Source organism: Hibiscus syriacus, unplaced genomic scaffold (assembly GCF_006381635.1).
Source record: "Hibiscus syriacus cultivar Baekdansim isolate YM2019G1 unplaced genomic scaffold, ASM638163v2 tig00117056_pilon, whole genome shotgun sequence".
In the NCBI taxonomy this organism is placed as follows: domain Eukaryota; kingdom Viridiplantae; phylum Streptophyta; class Magnoliopsida; order Malvales; family Malvaceae; genus Hibiscus; species Hibiscus syriacus.
In genome coordinates this window covers 4,049,414-4,054,715 of record NW_024063539.1, presented here as the reverse complement: position 1 = coordinate 4,054,715, position 5,302 = coordinate 4,049,414, and the positions used below count along the sequence as shown (strand labels likewise).

At 35.1% G+C, this 5,302-nt stretch overlaps 1 pseudogene; it reads left to right on the top strand.

Annotated features, from left to right (window-relative positions):
- Positions 1 to 256: 256 nt before the first annotated feature.
- LOC120198232 lies at positions 257 to 5,302 on the top strand (annotated as a pseudogene).

The following is a 5,302-nucleotide window of genomic DNA, read 5'->3' as shown; positions in this document are numbered from 1 at the left end:
TTTGAGAGAAATATTCCACCGAAAGAAACATCTTTTGTAATTGATTGCATATTCATATAACCGTTCCTGTTGTAATTCGAATTACATTGGATAATTTTAAGTTTACAAACTAATTAAATTTAATAATATTTCAGTTTGATTCGAATTTAACTCATTTATAACCTTAATATAACACACACACATACATATATATATATATATATATATGCATACACACCGCTGCATGATACTTTTCTGAGACCATCTCAATGATCAAATGGATCTTTCTCATTCATTCTCGTTCATTTCATCGATTTTCGCTTTCTCAATCCTTCTTTTCTCACTCATTTGGATATTTAAACACACTTTAAAGGTCATGAACAAAAAGAGAGAAGCACCCGAAGCTGGAAATTCATGGCCTGTGATCGGCCATCTCCACCTCCTAAGAGGCCCCAAGCCTTCCCACATAGTCCTCAACGAAATGGCCGACAAATACGTCCAATCTTCACCATCAAGATGGGTGTTCAAAGAGTTCTGATCGTCAGCGACCATGAAACTGCCAAAGAGTGTTTAACCATCAACGACAAAGCCTTTGCTACTCGTCCATCAACACTTACCATAGAGTTGTTGAGTTACAACCACGCCATGTTCGGCTTCGCCCCTTACGGAGATCAATGGTGACAAATGCGTAAAATCGCCACCATCGAGCTCCTCTCGAACTACTACCTCGAGCAACTCAGACATGTCCGAGAATCTGAAATCAATACATCGCTGAAAGAGTTATATCAACTTTGGGACGAGAAGAAAGATGTATCAGATAACGTTTTGGTGGACATGAAGAAATGGTTTGAGAATACAACTCTGAACATGATTCTAAGGATGATCGTAGGGAAGCGGATTTCGAGTTCGGGTAAAGATGTTGAGAGTGAGAAATAGAAGAAATCACTGAAAGATTTCTTCAACTTGAGTGGGATATTTGTTATATCCTATGCGTTGCCTTATTTAACATGGTTGGATATCAGGGGAGACGAGAGGTTGATTAAGAAAGTAAGAAAAGAACTAGAAGAAGTTGCACAAGGATGGTTACAAGATCACAAACGAAAGAGATCATCGGATTCATCGAACAACAACAACAACAACAACAACAACGAAGATTTCATGGATGTTATGCTTTCAATGGGCGTTGAGACAGAGAAACATGATGTCGATACAATCAACAAAGCCACCAGCCTGGTAAGTTTATAACTATAGTAAGAATTAAAGTATTCTTCAACAATTTATCATCTGGTTTTCCTTTCATATTGTAGGGTCTGATATTAGCAGCTTCTGATACAAGAACGATGACACTGACATGGGCGTTGTCTTTGCTACTCAACAACAAGGTTGAACTCAAAAGGTTACAACAAGAACTAGACATCTATGTGGGAAAAGACAGGTTGGTCGAAGAATCAGACATTAAGAACTTGCTCTACCTTAAAGCAATCATCAAGGAAACACTGCGTTTATATCTCGTCGGACCACTTTCGGTGCCCCATAAATCCATGGAAGACTGCACGGTTAGTGGCTACCACATTACTGCACGGACCCGACTGTTGGTCAACATTTCTAAAGTTCATCGCGACCCACGAGTGTGGTTCGATCCTTGTGAGTTTTGACCCCAAAGATTCTGAATAACCCACAAAGATAAGAATTTTAAAGGGGAAAATATGGAGCTGATCCCATTCTCGAGTGGTCGTAGAATGTGTCCTGGAGTTTCGTTAGCAGTTCAAGTGTTGGAGTTGGTAGTGGCTAGTGTGGTGCAAGGGTTTGAGCTGAAGACGCCATTGGGTAAAGCAGTTGATATTGTTGCGGAATACGACTATCAAATAGAGTAAAATAGCAACTGATAATTTTAAAAAATAAAAATGAAGATAAAGAATACACAAATTTTACGTTAAAACCCCCTAAATAATATAGGGTAAAAACCACGGGCAACGGTAGAAGAATTTCACTATGAGAAAATAAGAATTACAACTTCTCTCGATCTAACAAGGAGAAAACAATAACAATTCTCTCTTGATAAAAAGGAGAAAACAACTCTCAAGAAAACACTTTAAAATTTCTAGTATTGGGAGAAAGCTAGAATGATTGGGACGGTTTTAAAGCTAAATGGGTTAGAGTATTTGTAGTTGAAGCTTAAGAACTAATCTTGTAAATACTCTAAAGTATAGAGATTAAATTGGTAATTGTCCAATTTCAACAATTACAGCTCCACCAAATTTGACCATCTAATTGTCGTGTATTTTGACATTTTTCATTCTTTTTTTTTCAACATGCACTTTCGGTGCATTAAGACTTTTCAACAATCTCCCACTTGAAGATTTGATTGAAAAAATCATATCTTCACACCATTCTTTCTACCTTGTATCGTCATGTTGCTTACATTTCTGACAGACCACAAGATGATCGACACTGAGTAAATGTATCAGCATTTACCATATTTGTCATGAAATCCTACTATGTTGTATTTGATATGAATTTTCTGCATATCTACTGTCTCTTCTTCCACCTTTTCACGAATGAAATGGTACTGAATTTGTATGTGCTTTGTCCTTGAATGAAATGTTGGATTCCTTGCTAGATGCAAGGCGCTTTGACTGTCACAAAACAGAGAGACATACTCTTTATTGTGCTCAAGCTCCTCTAATAGCATCTTCAACCAAATTGCTTCTTTACTGGCTTGTGTAGCTGCTATATATTATACTTCTGTTGTGGATGTAGCCACAATTGACTGCAATTTTGAAACTCAGCCTACAGCTCCACTATCAATTTTAAGCATATATCATGTAGTATATTTTCTTTTATCCAAATCCCCTGCATAGTCAGAATCGACATACCCATTGATAAGTAAGTTTGATCCTCCGTAATATAATGCAATATTTGAGGTCCCTTTGATGTATCTTAGGATCCTCTTTAATGTATTCCAATGTTCTTTGCATGGATTTGTCATGTAATGACTAACCACTCCCACTGTTTGTGCAATATCTGGTCTTGTGCATATCATAGTGAACATTAAACTTCTCACTGTCGATGCATACGGTACTCGAGACATCTTCATCCTCTCTTCTTCACTGCTAGGACTCATACTCGAGACATCTCCATCATCTCTTCTCCTCAATGCTTGACAATACTTCATCTGCTAATGCTAGATGAAGGTTTGCTATAGTATCCCCATCTATGTCGTTCCATTTGTTGTTATCTGTGAAATCTACCGGCCTTTCACTGATAGCCGCTAGACAACTGTCTTTCCTCTGGATGGCCTTCATCTTCAATTTCCACAATGAGAAATTTCTCCCATTGAACTTTTCAATATCAAATTTCGTTTCCATAGCTTCTATTACGGATAGCTCCCACTATTTCATTATCGTGAATAGTTCTCTGGAACCTTCAAAGAATGGGTAATAACTTCTTACTTTCTTATGTTGGAGGATCCACCTTTTGATGGCAACCACAAAAATAATAAGTAGATATTACACACTCAAATCTGGCTCTGATGTCAATTGTTGCGGAATACGGCTATCGGATAGAGCAAAATCGCAACTGATAATTTGAGAAAATAAAGATTAAGGTAAAGAAGACACAAATTTTACGTGGAAAACTCCTAAATAATATATGATAAAAACTACGAGCAAAGGTAAAAGAATTTCACTATGAGAAAATATGAATTACAACTTCTCTCGATCTAACAAGGAAAAAACAATGGCAATTCTCTCTTGATAAAAAGGAGAAAACAATTCTCAAGAAAACTCTATAATTCTTCTAGTATTGGGAGAAAGCTAGAATGATATGGGTTGATTTTGAAGCTAAATGGGTTAAGGTATTTATAGTTGAAGCTTAAGGACTAATCTTATAAATACCCTAAAGTATAGAGACTAAATTAAGTAATTTTTCCTTACCAATTTTCCACCATTTCAGCTACCAAAATTTAACCAGCGAATTCAAATTTGACTGCAGCTAAATTTGACTTTCAACAAATTTAATATATCCTAATGCGTGACTCAATTTACCGTAAATATGAATTAAATCTAAATCATATTTAATTTGACCAGAATTGAACTTAAATTATATAGTGTCTAAATCTAAAACAATCCAACACAAATCCAATTTGAACGACCCAGTTATCACCTCTAATAAAAGATAACTATCAATGATTACCGTATTTTATTTGTTTATCAATCCAATATCCGGTTTTATTCATTCGAATGGACTCTGAAAAGGTTATTTAAGTATAAAATGGAAAAAAGATTAATATATTTTTAATATATAATGAAACAAATGTTCAGATTAAATGAAAAATAATAATAAAAGTAAAAGGTTTCAAGATGTGATTGAATTTGATCTCACTAGTCAACATATTTAATTTAATCTTATAATATAATCGAGGAGGTAACTTCAAGCAAGCTTTACCTCCTATCTAACTATAACTTCAATTTCACCAGATAAATTAAAAAGAAAATTAAAAATAGAAAACTTGAAGAAACAATACTATTGCCAATATTAACGACTTTCTAATATGAGAAAATAACTTTAGTGATCGAAAATACCTTATAATATACGATTTTAACCAACTTTTTTTGGATTTGCGAAAATGACCAACAAATTCGCAACGCGAACTCCAATTTCGCAACTCAGTTTCCAAATTCGCGTTGCGATTTTACGAATTCGTGTTGCGATTTTCCAAATTCGCAACGCGATTTTCAAATTCGCAACGCGAATATGTAAATCGCAACGCGAATCTGTAAATCGCAACACAGAAGTCAAATTCGCAACGTGATTTACAAATTCGCAACACTGAATTTCAAATTCGCAACTCGATTTCTGAATTCGCAACTGGATTTTCGAATTCGTAACACGAATTTTAATTTCTCAACAGGTTTTATTTTCGCAACACAAATGTTTTTGGTATATAACTACGCAGCAGCAACAACTCATAACCTAAATCCCTAAATCGCAACTCATTCCATCTCCATCTATCACTCTCTCCGGCGACATCCGTTCCTATATCCAACGACATCCTTCCCCATCTCTATTTTTTTTAGATAATTTTATTTCTATATAATTTTTCAATGATTTCTCTCTCAAATTATCAACTATCAACTTAACAAAGGTATGTTCTTCTCTAAGTTAGTGATGATATGTAGTTTATAGCTCGTTTGTTTAGTAAATTAATTTACAATTTTTAGAATGAAATCATCTAATGTTGATCATGTTTGGATAGATTTGTGATTTGGAGGGTCATAGGAGAATGTTCATGGCGTTTTACGATATATGCCTTTACCCATGA